Source organism: Moschus berezovskii, chromosome 10, assembly GCF_049115385.1.
Source record: "Moschus berezovskii isolate FMDL1 chromosome 10, NW_MosBer_1.0, whole genome shotgun sequence".
NCBI classification, from domain to species: Eukaryota; Metazoa; Chordata; class Mammalia; order Artiodactyla; family Moschidae; genus Moschus; species Moschus berezovskii.
In genome coordinates this window covers 82,705,916-82,728,338 of record NC_142469.1, presented here as the reverse complement: position 1 = coordinate 82,728,338, position 22,423 = coordinate 82,705,916, and the positions used below count along the sequence as shown (strand labels likewise).

Genomic DNA, 22,423 nt, shown 5'->3' with positions numbered 1-22,423 from the left:
ATCCTCCTCATCAATCCTTTAGCAACCTATCCAGCCTGTAAGCCTTTTTACATTGTTTTGGGCAAATATTCTATGCCAGTGGTCTTCTGTTGCTGCTGCTGCTGCTAAGTCACTTCAGTCATGTCCGACTCTGTGCAACCCCATAGACGGAAGCCCACCAGGCTCCCCCGTCCCTAGGATTCTCCAGGCAAGAACACTGGAGTGGGTTGCCATTTCCTTCTCCAATGCAGGAACGTGAAAAGTGAAAGTGAAATCACTCAGTCGTGTCCTAACTGTCCTCAAAACATCCTGGGCATTTTCTGAAGCCGCACTGAAGCTTGATGCCTTTGGGGAACTGTCAATCGTTCCCTGGCAGAAGGGTGGGTTGAACATTAGAGGACGGGACAGTAGGATGTGAGGGAGAGAAGCCATGTTACAGACATGGTTACTTCCCGCCTTTCTTCCTTGTCAGCAGAGTCCTCACTGAGTTTGGAAGAGGTGCTGGACCAAGGTCCAGAGAGAGTATAACGTCTAAGGTAGGAGGGAACACACTTATTTCATAAAAGGCCAGATGATGGGTCATTGTTTTAGGTTGTAAGGGCCACATGGTCTTCGTCACAACTCTGCCATTCTGATGCAAGGGCAACAACAGGCAATATGTTTAAAAAAAAAAAAAAAAAGAGTGAGAGAGAAAAAGCAAAGCTGTGTTCCAACAAAACTTTATTCACAAAAATAGTCAGTGGGCTAGATTTTGACCTGTGTCTGGGTCATATTCCTTACACGCCATTCCCAGAGCACTGACTTTGTTGATCTGAACCAAATCTTTTGATACTTTCAAATTTCTCTTTTTTGTGAAGGAGGGAAAATTCCACCCTGTGAAGATACTGCTATTCATATTGTCGGCTCTATACCAACAGCATCAGCATCACCTAGGAGCTTGTTAGAAAAAAAATTTCTCAGATCCTGCCCCAGACTTCCTAAATCACAATGTACCTTTAATAAGAAGCCCTAGTGATCAAAAGGTGTTGAATACAGAACAACTTGGGAAGCACTGGTTGAAGGCACTGTTGATTGAAGGTTCTGAAGGTAGGGGCTAAGTTATGAAAAATCCTTATGCTTTCTAAGGACTTTGGTTTTGTGCTGGAGAGCATTAAGATAATTTAAGCAGGGAGTGAAATGATAAGTGTTTGCCATATGTCTAATCTCTTATGAAACAAGTTCCTAAAAATCAGACTGTGCACTAAAGAAATGCCCCTACTATTCATCCTTCTCTCTAAGATCAGCCAAGCTGACCATCGACTGTTGCCATACCTTTGGAGCTACCACCCAGCTTGGTTTATTTTCTGACTATTACATTTGTCTTTTACTGTACTAAAAACTTCTTGGGTAGAAGCAATCATATTTCTGGCTTTTTGAATTCTTCCCACAGGTGCTTGTGGGAAGCACAAGCACCTGATAAATAGTAGATTAATTTATTAAATTAATTTTTAAAATATGAGCCATCACCTATTGCTCATGCAAGTTTCTGAAATAATCTTTAAATTGGATAAGCACCATGAATGTGGATGTCACCCATCAGCTAAGTTATAAATTAGAATCAAAAGGATCTAAGTATCATCAGCTCCTTCGCAAGATAGGTCTTTCATATTCCTTATGTTTGGGTTTTAACACAACCCAGGAATTTTTAATGAATAATTAGGTACAGACATTGGTTCTTAGGACAACTGCATTTATCAAGTCACCACATCCTCCAGTAGTTCATTTATGAAGAGTTAAAAACCCAAATACCACCTTTAGCTCAGTTACTTAGTGTGCGTGTTTGCGCTAACACTGAAGTAGCATGTCAGAGGAAGCCTTTTGTAAATAGTATCTCATTTAACCCAGACAAATTATAGATCATCTTCATATGACTGATGAGGAAATTGAGGCTTGAGTGTTGGGTACCTAGTTTAAGACCTCACAGCTAGAAATTTGGTATTGATAGGAGTGGAACTTGAATTCTGAGCCAGATGATCTGGCTCTGAGTCTATCCTCTGAACCATTAAGCAACATCTCCCTAAACAGAGCTTCAATATGTCCAAGGCCAACTTCTTACTGCCTTATTTTGTTTTCACCTGGAGGCACCTTCAGCTAGAAAGTCATGTGACATATAATTGATACTAAGTCTTCCCTGGTGGCTTAGATGATACAGAATCTGCCTGCAACACAAGAGACCTGTTTTTGATCCCTGGATCAGGAAGATCCCCTGGAGAAGGGAATGGCAACCCACTCCAGTATTCTTGTCTGGAGAATTCTGTAGACATTGAACCTGGTGGGTTACGTCCATGGTGCCACAGAGCTGGACATGACTGAGCTACTAAGCACAACACAGCAGTTATAATAGAAAGTTTTTCTTAATCATTTCATGGTCTTCAGGCAGGAAAGACTGTTGAAGAAATGCCTGTAATTATAATCTTATTAATCTGTCTAAATTGTAAAGACTTTGTTTCAAAGCCCTTGACCACATCCAAACAGTTCAAGTAAAGCATGGAACAATTCTTCAGTGATTCTGGGAGCACAGACAGCCAGGTGGAATTATTGAAGCTGAAAAGTTATAGTTTGGACTATTCTGATCATTAATACTTTAATTCATTTAAGAATTCATATCTTAGGTTCCCCAGGTTTTCAATCCTGGCTCTGTCATTTTCTGAATCAGTGAGACCTCTGAAAAGACACAGATCATCTCTAATGAAGGTTCTTTCTTCTCCAAGAGACTATAGCTCTCTCTTCATGCTGGGAAAGTTGACACCAAAAGACTGGCTTGTGTAGACCTTAAGATTTTGTATTTGTTTCTAGAGAATTTTCTTTTCTACTTCTAAAACCAGGGGGCATTAACTATTTTAAATGGCACCAAATTAAACTAGTAAGTTTTACAGAAAATCTCACGGCCTTACTTCCTGTTTTTGCCAGCAGAAGCTTCTATTTTTAGTGAAGCTATCCTGTCTTCCATGAGTCGGTCTGTTACTTACCACTAATTTTTGATGTGTGAGTTCTTCTGTGTGGGAATGTTGTACCAAAGAGTGATTGGTTGTACAATGCCTTTCACTCTTTTTTGAAAATTTATTTATTTTTAATTGAAGGATAATTGCTTTATAATATTATGTTGGTTTCTTCCATACATCAATATGAATCAGCCACATGTATACATATGTCCACTCCCTCTTGAACCACACCTCCCACCTCCCACTCCATTCCACCCCTATAGGTTGTCTTGACATCCTTTTTGGCCTCCTCTGCCATCTTTCTCTTGCCACAAGTCCTTTAGAAGGAACCCCCTCTTCTTCCATCGCCCAGTTGCTCAAGTCAGAAACCCAGAATTAAGAATTATCCTTTATAAAATGCAATACGAAACAAAGTTTTGCAGATTATACCTTCAAAATAGATCTCAAATCAAGTTCCTTTTTCTTTACCACTCTCCCTAAGACCAAGTCATCATCATTTCTCTAAGCAAATGTTGAAACCTGATGACACTACTTGGACCACTATGGTGGCTTTTTAAGCTCTTCTTTCCCCTCCTGCCTGGTCATACATTCTTCATACAAAAGTCAAAGTGGTATTTCACCCCATTGTTTAAATCTTCCAAAAACTTCCAGTTGACCTTAGAATACAATCCAAATCTATGCTGGTTCTGGCTTCTCTCCAGCCTCAAGGAATGCTCTCACTGTCCTCTAATCTTGCTGAGCCTCCAATTACTTCTCTACTGCACCACATTCTTTTCCAATTTGCAGCCTTTTCTATGACTGAGTAACTAACAGACTTTTACTTTCAATTCTGCCAAGAAATTCTTCCACCCATCCATCACTTGACTTTTTAAAACATTCTTTAGGTCTTATTTCAAATATTACTCCCTCAAGTATTAGCTGCTCAGTTGTGTTTGACTCCTTTAGAATGGACTGGTTGGATCTCCTTGCAGTACAAGGGACTCTCAATGAAACTGCAATACTTTGGCCACCTCAGGCAACGAGTTGACTCACTGGAAAAGACTCTGATGCTAGGAAAGGTTGGGGGCGGGAGGAGAAGGGGACGACAGAGAATGAGATGGCTGGATGGCATCACTGACTCTGTGGACATGAGTTTGAGTGAACTCCGGGAGTTGGTGATGGACAGGGAGGCCTGGCCTGCTGTGATTCATGGGGTCGCAGAGAGTCGGACATGACTGAGCGACTGAAATGAACTGAACTGAACTGTGTTTGACTCTTTGGGACCCCATAGACTGTAGCCCATCAGGCCCCTATGTCTACGGGATTCTCCAGGCAAGAATACTGGGTTAGGTAAGCCATTCCCTTCTTCAGGGGATCTTCCTGACCCAGGGATGAAACCCAGGTCTCCTGCATTGCAGGCAGATTCTTTATCATCTGAGCCATGAGGGAAGCCCCTTTCTAAATTTACATGCTAAATTAAGTTCCTATGCTCCTGCCCCTGTTCTCATAGAATTCTTCCTCATAGAATACCCTTGTATTTATATGTTTATATATTTATCTCCTGCTTCTCATGAGATTGTAACCTCCATGATGTCAGGGGTCATAGCTTTTTTGGTTGGTCACTTAGCATTGGGTTGAGTCCATGCTAAGCCCTCAGTTATTATTTGCTAAATGAGCAAGTCATTATAATCTATAACATGTGCACATTTCATGAAATACAAAATGGATGTCTCTTTGGGAAGTAAAAGAAAAACGCTCATGGGTTCTCAAAAATAAATGACACAATTTAGCAGCAAGATCTTATGTGCCAACCTACATGTTAATACAGGATTTATTTCTCTGAAATGCATCAATAGAAATGGAAATATTAATATGTTTGAGAGGGGTACGGTGGACAAAGTGATGATTCACGTCTCAGGTAGAAGGGAGGGGAATGGCATGAGATTTCAGCACACTTCTCAGAATGGAGCACAGTTTAAAACTTGTGAATTGTTTATTTTTGAAAGTTTTCATTTAAGATTTTCTACCATGGTTGACCAAGAGTAACAAACCCAGGAAAGAGAGACCATGGAAAAGTGGGACTCCTGTAATTCTAGAAAGCTGTCTGATTCACTTGAAGATAGGATTGGACTGCAGCAATTTTTGGCTATAAGAAGCAGGCCTTTAGACTGATTACTGCTAGAAATGGGAAGAAAATGTGTTCATTCTGTGTTCACAACTATGTAAATAAGTACATGTGAAGATGTCATCTAGACTCACTATCAACTTGTCATGGACAATGGAACTCATTGCCCCCAAACCAAGTCTTGAAACTCAGTGTGCTGTTTCTGCTGTGAGCTGAGAGGTGCCTAGAATCTGCCACCACTTTTCTACTAAAACTCTTAAGAGGTTTTCTCCATTCAGCACTCAGGTGCCCATGAGAGCATTGAAATAGCAAGTCAGTCCTCGGTTATGAGGTGGTTATCCAGATGACCCAAGATGAACTAATAATAACAACCTGGGGTTAAAGTGAAGATGTGGAAAAAACTTCAGTCCTTTGGAAAAAATGTCCACAGACCTCTAAGGGTCTGTGAGTCTTCATACCTGTATCCTACTTTCTGTGTTAGCACTGTCTAAGCACTTTGCAACTCTTAACTCAATTAATCCTCAAAACAATGACACGAGGTAAGTACCACTCATATCTTCATTTGCAGAGATGAGGAAACTGAGGCGCAGTGAGGGTAAATAACTTTCCAAGGTCCACAAGCTACAAACAGTGATGCTTGCAACCTTGGAAGTCTGGCTCCCAAGTCCAGGCCTGTACCTGCTGATCTGTGTTGAGAATCACTCACCATGTGGATGAGACGATGGCTCTGAAATTTGGTTAATGGCCCACAGTTGCATAGTAGTAGGTGGCAGGAGCCATGGAGCTGTAGATTTCCTGCCGTGCGGTGAGAGCAGAGGACAAGACAGCAAAAGAGGCAGCACGGATTCCTCCATCACTCAGTGTGTAACTGACAGCGTACCTGAAGCTGTCACTGACAACAGTCACACAGGCACACCGCGCAGAAGCTCTGAACCACCCTGAAATCATTTTACGTAATTAAATTCTTCTCTTACGATCTCACCCTCACTACACAAACATGTCCCAAATACCTATGGGAACTTTCTTAAAGAACAACTGCCTAGATAACAAGCTTTTCCACCTCTAATTACCACTCATTTCATTTTCATGTGGTTCTTGCCTTTCCAGCATTCCTACTCTGGGAGGGGTGCCCATCACAAAGGTCACGGGGTCACCCATGCCCAGGCCAGTGTCAAACTTTCCCTCTGCTCCATGTGATCAAAGCCCAACAGGCTCTTCCTGCTCGTCCTGTGGATTTGTGGCTTTTCTTGCTCTGGGGATGGGAGGAACGCAAATATTCTGCAATTTCTTCCTCTTCATTTTGTCTTTTTCTCCTCAAGTTCTTAACGGTTGAAGATGCCTTTCCGGTTTCCCTGAGTTTAATATTTCCTAGTTTCACTAGCTGAACTTGATACCTTTCCCTTTTTCAAAATAAGAAGTTAAATGTCTGATAGATGATATTTACTTATCATCCAGGCCTAGACTTCAAAGCCTCATTTCTAGGCCTTTCTACCGTGTAATCTTGGCTTCGGGGCACTTTACAAATCGCTGGAGTCGGGTTCCTCAGAAATGGTCCACAGAACAGCAGCATCAGCATCACTGGGGAATTAGAAGTGCAGACTCTCAAGTCTGGCCCCACTTCAGACTCGTGGAATCAGAATTGGTTTTGCATGATTCTCGTGCACTATAAAAACCAAGAAGTGCTGAGTTCACGGTATCAAATAACCTTCATGTTTACAAATAATTTCAGCATCTGACCTGAGATATCTGCTTGCCATCGCTGAGGAAGCAGGAGTTATCTGTCTCTAATTGATGGTTTCAGACTAGCAACGTCCGGAAGCACAGGAAGCAAAATCTGTTTGAAAGATTCCCTCTCACCTGGAAAATATAACCTCACTCTTTCTTGATCCCTGTATAATGCTCTGGGTCTGTACGGAAGAGAAATTGAGGTCCGAAAACATACGCCAAATGCTGAGTTAAAGTAAAATGGTTGAAATGGTGTAACCCAGCCCTCGGATGTGCTGACTTGGTGACTCGGAGTTTTCCCTACCTTCTCTCCGTCTGAGTTCTGTGCATGCCACTTTCTCTCTGGAATCTCCTCGCATCTCCAGAGCTGGTCACCCTTAGAGGCCATGCTGTAAGCGTTCCTCTATGAAATCTTTGATTCCCCATGGCAACTCAGAACAAGCTGCTCTCTGTATACAGGTATGCTCCACTTTTCAGAAGTTCATTTTATGCCACTTTGCTTTTGTGAAAGACCTCAGTGGTACCCGTCTTTGCTAACTGAAAGAAATTCAACGAGGATTTTTGCTTTTAAGAAAAAGGACAAAAAGTGAAGATAGCATTTCAGTGTTTGTTTTGCAGTGAGCCATTGTAGAGGCAGTGGGCATTGTAAGCAATGAGAGTGGCACTTCCAAGCACCTTCCCTGGACACTACCCTTGGCATCTCAGCATCAAGCTGCCGAAGCTATGAACTATGTCAGTGAGCACCTGTGCTTTATCTCAATTTATTTTGTGCATCCATCGACATGATGTGTCCTAAGGTAATTGCATCTTTGCTTTATGCCATTTTGGCGTATGAAAGTTTTCATAGGAGCATTCTGCTTTTGGATGGTGGGGAAAGTGAAAGTGATAGTGAAGTTGCTCAGTCGTGTCCAACTCTTTGCGACCCCATGGTTTGTAGTCTTCCAGCTTCCTCTGCCCATGGGATTTTCCAGGCAAGAATCCTGGAGTGGGTTTTCTTCTCCAGGAGATCTTCCAGGCCCAGGGATTGAACCCAGGTCTCCTGCATTGTAGGCAGATGCTTTACAGTCTGAGCCACCAGGGAAGTCCTAGGATGGTGGGGAGCCCTGTCTAGCCCCTCTCCTTGTATACTCCTCTCTGTTTCTTTCTTAAATATGCTTCTCAGAGGGCTGAGAGACAGAGAGGGGAGCTTGGAAAAATGACTTTACTTGAGTTGATTCTTGGCTCCAACAACTCACTTCCTATTTAAGTTTCAGTTGCTTCCCCAGTGAAAAGATATTAGCTTCTCCCAATTTTCTCCTCCTTTAGTTAATGGTATCTCTACCTCCAGTGGTTAACGTTTAAATCCTTGGATTCACCACTGATTCCTTCCCGTCTCAGTTCTCACATCTAATCTGATAGCCAACTCAGTTAGCTCTGCTTCCAGAACATATTCAGAGGCTTATCACGTCTTAACCACCACTACTGGCATCATCTTGGCAGCATCACCTTTTGCCTGGATCATTGCAATCATCTCCTTGCCTGCAATGACTTCCCTGCCCCGACCCTACTCCTTTCTAGTATACAGCAACCAGACTGATCATGTTAAAATGTAAATCCAACCACTCTCCTGTCCAAAACCTCCCAATGGCAATCATTTTAGTTGTTGCTATTTAGTCACTAAGTTGTGTCCCACTCTTTTGCTATACCAGGGATTGTAGGATGCCAGGCTCCTCTGTCCATAGGATTTCCCAGACAAAACTACTGGAGGGAGTTGTCGTTTCCTCCTCCAGGCAATCTTCCTGACCCATGGATCAAACCCTCATCTCCTGCATTGGCAGGCAATTGTTTACCACTGAGTCACCAGGGAAGATAATCATTTTAGAGTAAAAAGCCAAAATTCTCACAGGGCTCTACAGGGCCTCTTGGGACAGTCTCTGTGCTATCTCTCACTTGACTTCTGGCAGGCCTCCTTGCTGTCCCTGGAGCTTGCCAGAAAAGCTCACAACTGGGGCTCTTTGTATATACAGTTCCCATGTCTGGACTGATCTTCCTGAGGATGGCTATCTGCCTGTCTTGCTCCTTCAACCGCTTCAAGTCTTTGCTCACATGTCACCTTCTCAATCAGATCTTTCTTGACCACTCTATTTAAACTACCACTCATCTCCCTTCTGGGCTCTATTTTTGATGCTAAAGCACTTTTCATTTTTGTCACATAGAAAATTATTTCATGGCTATGACAACCTCTAAGGTCACAACTAGGCCAGCTCTCACAGAAAAGCTCACAAGTTGAATTAAGATGATTGTATCACATAGTTTATTAAATTAATTAAAACTCACAATGGCTTCCCTGGTGGCTCAGATGGTAAAGAATTTGCCTGCAATTCAGGAGACCAGGATTTAATCCCTGGGTCGGGAAGATCCCCTGGAGAAGGGAATGACAACCTACTCCAGTATTTTTGCCTGAAGAATCCCATGGACAGAGGAGCCTGGTAGGCTACAGTCCATGGGGTGGCAAAAGAGTTGGACACGACTGAGCAACTAAACATGCACACACACAGAGCAGAATTAAGTACTCTCAAACAATACTGCTAGAAAGTGCCTTACTGCCTTCTATCACATCACATGTTTTATTTATTTTGTTGATCACCTGTCTCACCCAACTAGGATGGAAATGCTGTGAACACAAGAAATTTCATGTTTTCTTCACAGTTGTATCTCAGAACCTAGATGTGTGCTTAACACAAAGTGAACACTTTCTAAGTATTAAAAATTGTCCAAAAATGAATGAAATCCTGAAAACCATGGGGATTAAACCAAATAATGTATGAATTGCACTAGGACGGGGGCGGGGGCGGGGGGGGCGATGACTTTGAACAAGAAAGGAAGAAGAAAGTGAAAGCCAGATCCTACAGCCCCTGTCCTGCTGGATGCCTGCCAATCCCTCTCCAGCCTGCCTGCATAGGGGTGAGGAGAGCGCTCATTGAAACTGTGGAGATCACCTTCTCTGGAAACTTTCTTCTCTAAGTTCTCAAGGTAGCTTTTCTTTTCCTTACTTTACTCACCGTCAGACAAGTTTTAATCACATACTCTTGAAATATTTGTTTCATGAACAAATATCCTGTCACAGTTGTATTGAGATTTCACAGCCATTTTGAAATTGATGCCTTAAAGTGACTTCAGACACTTACCCCAGTTAGGCTTACATCATTCAACCTGAAGTATAACTGGGGCAGAGATTGCAACCTGAAGAACCTTGGGCACATCCAGGCCTTAGGCCTTGTTTTAGAATGTTCTAGCTGCTGTCACAAAATACCACAGACTGGTTGGCTTCAACAACAGAAACACATTTCTCACAGTTTTGGAGGCTGGAAGTCCAAGACCAGGTGCTGGCAGTTACAGTTCCAGGTAAGGGCTTTCTTCATGGCTTGTAGACAGCCGCCATTTTGCCACGGGCTTACATGGCTTTTCCTTAATGTGTGCATAGGAGATTTTTCTCTCTTCCTCTTCTGATAAGGCCACTGTTCCTATTGGATTGGGGCCCTAGACTTAGATTTCACTTAACCGTAATTACCTCCTAAAGACCCTGTCTCCAAATATAGTCATTTTGAGAGTTAGGGTTTCATCATATAAATTCATGAGGGACATAATTTAGTTGAAAGCAGACCCAGCTTTTTTTTTTTTCTTTCATTTTTAAATGTTACTTTTCAACTTTAGAAAATCACATTTTCTATAAAATCCAAATTTAGTCCTTTGCCACTGTTGGCCTGTTTCATTCATTTATTTTACCTGACCAACTCCTTTAGACATTTAAGTTTTGACCCCTGGCGCATTGGTAAATCAGTGATGAGTTTTTTCTAAACTGAAATTTCAGACATGTAAATTCTTGAGTATGAATATGTTTATGGCAGAGTAAGACAAAATGCCTGATAATAGGATTGTTATGGAAAATCATGAATACATGGATAACAATAATGATAAATAGCCTAATTCTCCATATTTGTAAACCAGTGGTTGGGGAAACCCTCAATTTAGCTTGCTGTTTTATGCCAGTAACACTGACCCAAAATTCTATTTGCAAAATTTTTTCAATAGAAAATGCACGTGTTTAAAGCAAACACAATCCTCCATGGCAAAGTTTTGTAACTTTTCTTTGGCCATGAACCAACAGAGAAATTTTACCTTAGAACCCTATACACAGGGATGCACTCTGATGTATTGTGCATGTGTGTGCCAGTCTCTCAGTCACGTCCAACTCTTTGCAACCCCATGGACTATATCTTGCCAAGGTCTTCTGTTCATGGAATTTTCCAGGCAAGAATAATGCAGTGGGCTGCCATTTCCTTCTCCAGGGGATCTTCCTGACCCAGGAATCAAACCTGTATCTCCTGAGTCTCAGGAGGATTCTTTACCGCTTAAGCCATCTGGGAAGCCTGTATTGTATTATATTGTAGAATGTTATATTGTATTGAAATAAAATACTGAATAATAATATAAAGTATTCTACAATACTTGTTATGGCCTACATAGGTGATTTCCAAAGCATGGATTAATTGTGACTTGTAGTTTAAAAAACACTGTTTTTCTTTTTCTATAAGTACTACTCTAGTGGGCTGTCTACCAGGTTTTGATTTTCTTTGTTAAATATTTTTATCTACCCAAAGGATTGTTTGATTTGGGTATTTTTTGTTTGTTTGCTTGTTTTTAAAATACAAGCCAAGGCTAGTATTTTCTAGGGAAAATATTTTTTTTCTGTTGGAAACACCCTTTGAAAGTTTTTGCGTCACAGATAAGAAATGTTTGGAGCTGGAAGGAATTGCAGAGGTCAACTCAGCATACATCATTCAAATATTAGTATTCATTCACATTAAAGCTCTCCTAAAAAGGCAAATCACAAAAATTGCTCCCTGTGCCTTTTGACTCTTCCCAAGATAACTAGTTACCAACTTATTTTGCTAAATCCCTGCTTGCCATGATCTCATTTTCCCTTGAAAAGCTCACAGTATGGTTTTTGTTCCCTTTTTTCATTTCCTCGCTTTTTTCCAGGTCACAGTACCACAATTGACTTGATGATTGTGGTCTGAGGTCACCAAGAAGCTCTATCTAGATAAAGAGAGGGGAAAAAAAAACCCAAGATTTTATTGCACACCTAACTTGCTGAACTGAACTGAAATTGCTGCTTGATGACAGGGACAGTTTCAGAGGAGCTGAAGGATGAAGCAGTGGACCTTTACTGAGAAAAATACCTTTGAATCCACTTATTGGAGAAGGAAATGGCAACCCACTCCAGTATTCTTGCCTGGAGAATCCCAGGGAGAGAGGAGCCTGTTGGGCTGCCATCTATGGGGTCGCACAGAGTCGGACAGGACTAACGCGACTTAGCAGCCGCAGCAGCAGCAGCAGCATTGATGAAGAAAGCTGGATCACGTGCTGCCATCTATCGGTGACGCTATGAAACAGCAGTGTCTAAAGGCTGGCAATTTTTAATGCCGCTTGTTTTTCTAAAAATTCTGTTTTGCAGGGAACTAAAGTTAGTTTCACTTATTCTCCAATATTTACTTCTCAGGCAGTCTTGGCTTCACGTTAAAGCATCTGTGGATGGGAATGACCCATCTTTCACCCTCACGAAGTTTGTCTGTAAAGTAGACTAAAGGGAAGGGGGAATTCCCGCCCCGACTCATTACTGTCCAAGCCGACATACTTCCCCTTCAGGATGGTTTGAGGGAAGGCGGGACTGTCTGCTCATGTCAGAGTTGATTTCAAAGAACGTTCTGTTCCCAGCCATTAGATATCTCTGATTGCTTCATCGGTCTCCTGATTACCCTATGCTATGTGCAGAGCGCTACTTGAAAACAAAATAGTCCCACCCTGTTTGGAACTTTGTTTATTCTGTGAATGCTGCACCACTGTGAATAGCCCTATGAGTTTATTTATTAGTGAGGGAAACCGGACACCTGCTTCCGTTCTTAAAGGGTCCCTGTTCATTAAAAATAATAAAAAAAAGAATTAAAAATGGCTTGCCTAAGTAGAGTTAATAAACTTGTGTATCTAAAATGTTTACACTGAAGAAAATTATCATTTGTAATGGAAAAATTCAATTCAATTTGTATTATTCATTATATAACAATAAGGTTTATTTAAAATATTAATTCATCAGGCACACTAGCAGTGGAATGAATAGCCATGGCACACAGGTTTAAAATACAGTGTGTATGTAAAGGTATGCATATGCCAAGCACTCTACTGAATTCTGGGATTCGTCAGTGAACAAGGCATACTAAAATTTCTGACTCTCAAGCATACATTCAGATGGGGAGAGATACACATTGAATAAACTAAGCAGACAATTATATATAGCACTGGAAATAGTGATGAGTATTGCTGGGACTGGGCTTGAGGAATGTGTTTGGAAGGATGGGCTGTATTTTGAGTTGGGTGGTTAGCCTATGGAGAAGCTGGCATCTGAGCAGAGACGTGGAGTGTGTGACGGTATTAGCTATGTGGGTGTAGAGAGGAGAACTCCAGGCAAGGGGAGCAAGCAGCTCATGCAAAGGCCCTGAGGCAGGCATGTTCCTGATTAATGGAGGAGGCTGGCTTGGCTGGAGTGAAGAGGAGGGCAGTGGGGACTAGGAGATGAGATTGGGAGAAAAACCTGTTGGGCCTACCTAACTATGCTGGGTTTATTTAACTACCTAGAGTGCTTTAGGTTAGCGATTCCATGTGCTAAACCCAGATAGCAGCTACGTGGCCCTGTTCAAACATCCGCAGCTTCTCAATGCCAGGAAAGCACAGGGCCTCAGTCGGTACATCCTGAAGCAAATATGCTTTGCCCACCTTGCCTCTGTGCCTGGTGCCTTCACCCCTCAGACTGACTCTCATTCTTCCTCCTTCAGAGCAGCCTTCAGCTTGGCATGGGCAGCTGGCAGAGGAGGAAGGGCAGTAGCTGACTCTGAGCCCCACCTTCATGCCACACTTCTGCTCCCAGGGCAGCAACAGACCCAGCTGGGCTCTGTGTCATTCGTGCTTCCTGATGCTGATTTTGAAGCCTCAGAAAGGATGGCGTTGCCAGATGTCAGTAAGCAGTGAACCTCCTCTCTGTCCTTCTGGGCCTCAAAGTTAACATCATCTTTGTGTTTAACATCTGAGCTAAATGTCCTCTCATTCTTACTCTCAAATTTTCTCTAATTCGAGGTTTTTCAGCTTCAACCCTAAGGACCTTTTGGGCTGGATAATTTTTTATTGTGGGGGCCACCTTGTGTATTATGATGCAGTCGTATATTGGAGGATTGTTGCTGTTTTTGTTTAGTCACTATATCATGACCCACCCAATTGGACTGTAGCCCCCTAGGCTCCTTTGTCCATGGAATTTCCCAAGTAGGAATACTGGAGTGGGTTGCTGTTTCCTCCTCCAGGGAATCTGCCTGACCCAGGGATCAAACCTATGTCTTATGCACTGGCAGGCAGATTCTTATCACTGAGCCACCTGGGAAGCTTGTTTTATAGTAGGGAGCTGTATTTCTGGCCTTTACGCTCTAGATGTCAATAGCACCGTCGATTGTGATGACCCAAAATGTCTCCAGATATCGCTAGATGTCTCCTGGGATGCAACATCATCCCCAGTAGAGAGAACCAGACTGTATTATACGGCACAATTTTTAACATCCTGTCCTATGAAGCCTCCCTTCCCCTTTCTTCCCATACTCCATCTTCTTAGATGGGTTTCCTGGTGGCTCAATCAGTAAAGAATCTGCCGGCAATGCAGGAGACCCAGGTTCAGTCCCTGGGTTGGGAAGATCCCCTGGAGGCAGAAATAGCAACCCACTCCAGTATTCTTGCCTGGAGAATTCCATGGACAGAAAAGCCTGGCGGGCTATAGTCCATGGGGTCACAAAGAGTCAGATGCAACTGAGCGACTAATGCTTTCCCTTTCCTTTCCACCTTCTTATGTAATCTTATTCTGTCAATGATGATTTCTGGACCAATTAGAAGGGAGGTGCTGGCCCTTCGTTCCGCTAGTTACTAGTGCAATAGGTCACCCTCAAAGCTGCTGTTTTAATCACCTCATCTGCATCCCAACTCCCTGATGTGTTGATGTTTTTTGGATAGTGTGGTTCTTTCATATATGGTCTGAACTTTTACCCAGTAAATAATCATGTCTTTATTGTCTTTATTCGGTAATTTTCCTTGTTTTTTGTTGACAATAATACTGATGACAGAAAGCTCCAAAGCATTGTTAGACGCCAAAATAATCTTTGGCGGAAAATCCTGGGAAACTCCCGGACTAGTGGGAAAATTACTGGGTTTTGTATGATATGACAAGCCTTCACGGATCCTAGGGAGGGAGCTGTTAGCTGAGTTGCAGGTGGAAAAACTGATGAAACATTTACCATGAGATGTTATATAAAACGAGTGGTTGAGAAGTGACAGAAACTGGTCTCAGCCTTCCACACTGTAATCGAGAGAGCTCAGCTCAGGGAAAGCGAGAGCCTGAGAGACCCATGAGAAATCAGCTAAGACAATCCCTTCATTTAGGAAACAGCAAAACAGAGGACCTAAAGAACATCAGAGTCTGGATTTGAACTCAGAGCTCCTGATTCGCTGTTCTGATTTGTGATGAAGCTTCCTCAATCCGTATGTGTGTGTGTGTGTTAGTTGATCAGTCATGTCCAACTCTCTGTATCCATGGGATTCTTCAGGCAAGAATACTGGAGTGGGTTGCCGTTTCTTTCTCCAGGGGATCTTCCCAACCCAAGGATCGAACCCAGGTCTTCTGCATTGCTGGGAAAATCCTTACCAACTGAGTCACCAGGGAAGCCCCTTGCTCAATCCATAGAAATATTTAAAAAGTAAGGATATTTTAGAAAGGCTGTCCTAAATAAGAATGTTACTTTTTAAAAACTGTCGTTTATCCTGAGATTTATGCCCTTCTGGCCCTTACATCTTTTTTTTTTTAAGAAAAATTATTGTCTCTATTAATAAATAATGACTCTAGATGTATTTGGAGTTTTGGGGGTTTTCTTAGTGCTTGTATTTTGGCAATGCCAAAGCAATTTACCACCACCACACTTAAAAACAAAACAAAAATCTGGGAACCATTGATGTAGACTCCTTTGGTCCAAAGAATGATAGGGATTTTCTTTTCTCTAGAGATCAAGGCAGGAGGCACAGGCCCATTGGGTGACAGAAGATGGAGACCCCAGATGAGCAATTTCTATGATCATCTAATGACCCAGACTTTGGCTTCTCTGGAATCACTCTTCTTTCTTCCATTCACTCCCTCTCAGTGAATGAGAACTGTTTGGAGTCCTTGGGCATGACTCTGGCCATGGGGCCCCTCTGGATCACCGAGGTGGCCATATCTGCCCTGAACAAGACTCCTAGGTGTTTCTGGTTGGAGCCGGTGGGGGTTGGACTCTGAGCTTCTCTTTGTTCTTGCTGGATAGGGCTCACTCTAAGAGGCAAAAGCACTAGAATATTATCAATAGTTTCCCAATTTCCTTAAGCCCTGTGTTTGAGAAAAGAATACCAAGATCCAAAGAAAGGATTTTCGATCATTATAGGAACAAGACTGACACTGCTCCTCATCATACCATTAGCCCCTGGTTCATTCCTGCCCCTAGGAAACAGGAGGCCCAAGTTACTAGAAAAGTTTCATCAGGTTTGAGTTTCCACCAAAACGTCCTGGTCTACCAGTTTGACCAGACTATTCGGATTCCTCATTTACATCTCAACAGAGACTTCAAAAGACACCAAAAAATTAATCAGAGGGAGTGTGTGAAATCCAGGGCCCTCACAGTTGGGGGTTGGCACACCTTATGCCTGTGAGCGCCCCACAAATCATGCAGATCCCAGCTGCCAACTAACACAGAAAGAAGGATATGAAGGGTTTTCAAAGAGGAAGATGACACTGGGATGGCTCAGAGTGCTGCAAGAGTTTTCAAAGGAAAAGGAAACCAAGAAAGGAAAGAAATATGGTCAGCGTTTATCTGGACACCCTCATCTTCTCATTGAATTGCTTTTGTTCCAGTTGCCATCCTGTGTCAGGAGCCAGACAAGGCTTCACTGGACTGGACTATTCTAGTAAGTTTATATCTGGCCAAGGACAAAGGTGCCTTTACATTTTGACTATTTCTTGGACTGTTTTCGGTGGTCTCACGTGACACATTGGGGGTTCCAGGAAGCAGCAGCTGAAGAGAGAGAAGGGAACCAGTCATGTCAAGGACTTTGTGAGAGACTATGCTCAGAAGTTCAGCATGTGCTTCCTCATTTAATCTGCACAGCCAGCCCACCTATCCCCACTTCACAGAGAAGGAAACAGCTTGTCAGAGGAGTTAGGTAACGTACCCCAGGTCACAGGGCTAAAAGGGGACAGAACTCAGATTCAGATTCAGATCTTCCTGTCTCTAAAGAAAGCTTTTCACAAGACTGCAGGGCTGTTGGGCAACCGGCCATCCAGTGCGTTTGGGAAATGGGGAAGGACAGTGTGTTTGGTGAACTGTGATATGATATGACACAGAAAAATCTAAGGGACAGAGGCAAAAAATAACCCAGAAAACTTATAGATACAGTCAGCATCAACACACAGCACAGCATTCATCTGTTTGTACCAGGCTTCCTATAGTCCTCTGTGTCCGAAGGACTCTATAGAGAGTCATGCCCACCTTCAGAGGCACTTCGGCAAAGGAAGGACAGGAACAACAAAAAATATACTCAGGATTGCAGTTCTCCATCTGAGCCAATATGAAGGTGGATGTTTGATGAGCTTGTATTTCTAACAGTTTCTGGAGTCAAGGAACTAGTAAAATTGTGTAACATCTTTATTACAGAACTATTGTTCAGTTGACTCGCCCTTTCATCTTAGATAATTAAGGTTAACTGATGTCAGATATGTTCTAGGTTTAGAGCTAAAAATTATTATACTTAAGGAGGGGAAAAAAAAATCTCAACAAAAAACTTTTTAGAAAATGTCAAATCCTTAGGATCTAACATGTGTGATTTTGTGACAGCTCAGGAAATCCGCTGGCTTCTGCATCAGATCTGAAGATCGTTTACATTCCAGTGGAATTCCTGGGAAAGTCCAGAGCTCTCAGTGCTTTGAAAACAATGGCTTATGGAGATCAACTTCCCAACTCCAGCGAACTAACTGGAGGGAAAGCCTGAGAGGGTTTTTTGGGGGGTGTGATGGGACCAGAGCAACATTCTTCAAGAGCCCTGCCAGCTTAGGAACCACTCCTAAGTCCTTGTAAAAACAGAAAAATATACTTGTGATTTCCAGGTTCAGTTCAGTTCAGTCACTCAGTCGTGTCAGACTCCTTGCGACCCCATGGACTGCAGCACACCAGGCTGCCCTGTCCATCACCAACTCCCAGAGCTTATTCAAACTCATGTCCTTCGAGTCGGTGATGCCATCCACCCATCTCATCCCGTTGTCCTATTCTCCTTCCACCTTTAATCTTTCCCAGCATCAGAGTCTTTTCAAATGAGTCAGTTTTTAGCATCAGGTGGCCTAAGTATTGGAGTTTCAGCTTCAGCATCAGTCCTTCCAATGAACACCCAGGACTGATCCCCTTTAGGATGGACTGGTTGGATCTCCTTGCAGTCCAAGAGACTCTCACGAGTCTTCTCCAACACCACAGTTCAAAAGCATCAATTTTTCAGTGCTCAGCTTTCTTTTTAGTTCAACTCTCACATCCATACATGACTACTGGAAAAACCATAGCTTTGACTAGATAGACCTTTGTTGGCAAAGTAATGTCTCTGCTTTTTAGTATGCTGTCTAGGTTGGTCATAGCTTTTCTTCCAAGGAGCAAGCATCTTTTAATTTTATGGCTGCAGTGACCATCTGCAGTGATTTTAGAGTCCAAGAAAATAAAGTCTTTCACTGTTTCCATTGTTTCCCCATCTATGTGCCATGAACTGATGGGACTGGATGCCATGATCTTAGTTTTCTGACTGTTGAGTTTAAAGCCAATGTTTTCACTCTCCTCTCTCATTTTCATCAAAGGACTTTTTAGTTCTTCTTCACTTTCTGCCATAAGGGTGGTGTCATCTGCATATCTGAGGTTATTGATATTTTTCCCCGCAATCTTGATTCCAGCTTGTGCTTCTTCCAGCCCAGCATTTTCATGATGTATTCTGCATATAATTTAAATAAGCAGGGTGACAATATACACCCTTGACATACTCCTTTCCCAATTTGGAACCAGTCTATTGTTCCATGTTCAGTTCTAACTGTTGCTTCTTGACCTGCATACAGATTTCTCAGGAGGCAGGTCAGGTGTTCTGGTATTCCCATCTCTTTAAGAATTTTCCAGAGTTTGTTGTGATCCACACAGTCCAGGGCTTTGGCATAGTCAATAAAGCAGAATCAGATGTTTTTCTGGAATTCTCTTGCTTTTTCGACAATCCAATGGATGTTGGCAATTTGATTTCCAGGTTGGCCAAAATCAGTTCAGAGGCTGTCCTGGTGCATCCTTAGCTTCATGGCATTCAATGATCCTCAAATGTAAGATGAGCTGAAACCAGAACTTGCTCACAGGCAGGCAGACTCCTGCCTATTGAGCCGCAGCTGGGCTTGGGCTCTCTCATCATCAGTAGCAATCATTGCTGACAATTTCTACAATGTTCCAGAGTCACAGCCATTCCCTGGACAGGCTAGGGACTCATCAGGTGTGGCTACCTTTTTCATTCACTAAGAAGTCATGGGGATAGAACCAGCAATATTTCTTCGTAAGCTGTACTAAATCCCTCCTTTAGCAGAAGAGGAAACTGAGGCTCTGAGAAGTCCAATCAGTATTTGAAAACTACACAGTTGGTTAGTGGCAGGGCCAAGGCAAGGAAGATTCATTGGTTTATTCAACACATGTTATCAAGGTTTATATTATGTGTAGAGAAGGAGCAGTATCTAAATGAGCAGTTTCTGATGTTGAAGGCGAGATGGGGCTTGGCTTATCCTTCAATTTTGTTCAGCTATCAACCTAAGAAAGGGAACCTAAGGGACTTCCCTGGTGGTCTTGGAGCTAAGACTCTGCATTCTCAATTCAGGGGGCCTGGGTTTGATCCCTGGGCAGGGAGCTAGATACTGCATTTCACAATAAAGATTGAAGACCCTGTATGCCATAACTAAGACCTGATGCAGCCAAAATAAATAAATAAATATTGGGGGGGGGGAGAAAGGGAATCTAATTCTCAGTTTAACGTTAAGTATAATTATAAGAAGCCAAACACGGAAATATCATTCCTGTTGCCTGGAGTTGATTTAGGGATGAACTTGTGACCTAGTTCTGGTCAAGCAGATATGAAGGGAAATTTGCTGTGGGGCTTGGAAATATTTCTGGTAACAATTTTTCTTCCCCAAAGGTTGTTGTCTCTGGATACAATGCCTGGAACTGGGACCTAACCTGTTGATATGCTGAGGCTGGCCGAGAAGTGAAGTGGGAGGAAGGCTGAGACCTGATGACATCATTGAACTTGACAAACCAAAGTCAAAAGCCCGGCAATAAGCCCTTGTTAATGTGCGAGTTGATAAAATTACCTTATTGATGAAACTAGTTGAATTTTCTAATCCTTGCACTGAAAGCATCCTTCCAAAAAATTCAAAGGTGGAGTGGTAGTTCATTACTAGGGTTTGCATCTAACAACTTCTGTTTTCCTCTTAGGGAAGGAGAGGAATAGGAGATTTAAAGAAAGTGAAGAATTGGAAAGCATCTCTTTAGGGAAATTCAGGAGTGCTGAGGGCCTGACCTAGATAGCATATTAAAAAGCAGAGACATTACTTTGCGAACAAAGGTCCATCTAGTCAAGGCTATGGTTTTTCCTGTGGTCATGTATGGATGTGAGAGTTGGACTGTGAAGAAAGCTGATTGCCGAAGAATCGATGCTTTTGAACTGTGGTGCTGGAGAAGACTCTTGAGAGTCCCTTGGACTGCAAGGAGATCCAACCAGTCCATTCTAAAGGAGATCAATCCTGGGTGTTCATTGGAGGGACTGATGCTAAAGCTGAAACTGCAATACTTTGGCTATCTCAGGCGAAGAGCTGACTCACTGGAAAAGAGTCTGATGCTAGGAAGGATTGGGGGTGGGAGGAGACGGGGACAACAGAGAATGAGATGGCTGGATGGCGTCACCGACTCGATGGACTTGAGTTTGGGTGAACTCTGGGCATTGGTGATGGACAGGGAGGCCTGGCGTGCTGTGATTCATGGGGTCGCAAAGAGTCGGACATGACTGAGCGACTGAACTGAACTGAACTGAGGGCCTGAGATATAACAGAACCAGTCTGTTGCCTTAGTGACTTTTCTCCAGCTGTACTCAGCAGCCCCATGAGAGTGATGGGGAAGACAAATAATTACATTCAGCAAGAGTTGAGGTTCTTCCAGGTGGACACATCTCCTTTCCTTTCTCTGACACATCATATTGTCTTCCAGGCATCAGTTCAGCTCAGTATTGAGAATGTCTACCATGTGGAGGCACTCCTAAGTTCTTGTAAAAATAGAAAATATTCTTGTTATTTCCAGGTTCAGTTCAGTTCAGTCGCTCAGTTGTGTCTGACTTTTTGCAACCCCATGAACCGCAACACGCCAGGCCTCCCTGGCCATCACCAACTCCAGGAGTCCACCCAAACCCATGTCCGTTGAGTCGGTGATGCCATTCAACCATCTTATCCTCTGTCATCCCCTTCTCCTTCTGCCCTCAATCTTTCCCAGCATCTGGGTCTTTTCCAATGAGTCAGCTCTTTGCATCAGGTGGCCAAAGTATTGGAGTTTCATCTTAAACATCATTCCTTCCAATTTCCAGGCCAAGATCAATTCGGAGGCTCTCCTGATGGGTCCATGGCTTCATGACATTCAATGATCATCAAATGTAAGATTATATATTATCAAAGTAGACAAAATATAATCAAATAAAGAGTAATAATATAATCACATTAAAGTATGCTTTCTTTCAAAATTTTAACTTAAAATTATCATTGTGTTACCAGTCATTTGTAATTATTTTTTGTTTTGTGAAGGGCATATTTCTCCCAGATGTTGATTTTTACATCAGTTAATAGCTTTATATGGTCTTATTTTAATTTTCATTAATGATTTTTTTGGAACAGAATTGTGTTCCCTTCCACCAAATTAATATGTTGAAGTTCTAATCTCCAGCACTTTTGAATGTGGCTATATTTGGAAATTAGGTGTTTTAAAAGTGATTAAGTTAAAATGAAGCCATTCACCTGGGCCTTAATCCAATATGACTGGCATTCTTTTAAGAAGAGATAAGGACACAGACATGAACAGAAGTAAGATCACGTAAAGACACTGGAAGATGAACATCTACCAGTCAAAGAGAGAGGCCTCAGAAGAAACCAACCATGAAAAAACTTGATTTTTTTTTATTTCTAGCCTTCAGAATGGTTAGAAAATCAATTTCTGTTGTTTAAGCAAAAAAAAAAAAAAGTGGACAAAATAATTCATGTGAAAAAGAAAGTAAGTCTCTGTGGACTCCTTTTGTCTTGGTCCAAAGCAATGAAAAACGGTGATCAAATGCTCCAGGTTTACTTTAAAAGCACCATACAGCACAATGTTGATACTTGGATTCATTTGTTTATTCCGTACTTCATCACTGAGTCCCCCGTGAGATGAGTTCACATACTGTGAAATGCAGACGTGTT

At 42.4% G+C, this 22,423-nt stretch overlaps 1 long non-coding RNA gene across 1 annotated transcript; it reads left to right on the top strand.

The window, feature by feature from the left end:
* The first annotated feature begins 13,676 nt into the window (after positions 1 to 13,676).
* LOC148776346 (uncharacterized) lies at positions 13,677 to 21,685 on the top strand. Its single transcript, XR_016038500.1, has 3 exons — positions 13,677 to 13,836; positions 20,125 to 20,279; positions 21,562 to 21,685. It is a non-coding gene; the product is annotated as an uncharacterized LOC148776346 (long non-coding RNA).
* Positions 21,686 to 22,423: the final 738 nt, after the last annotated feature.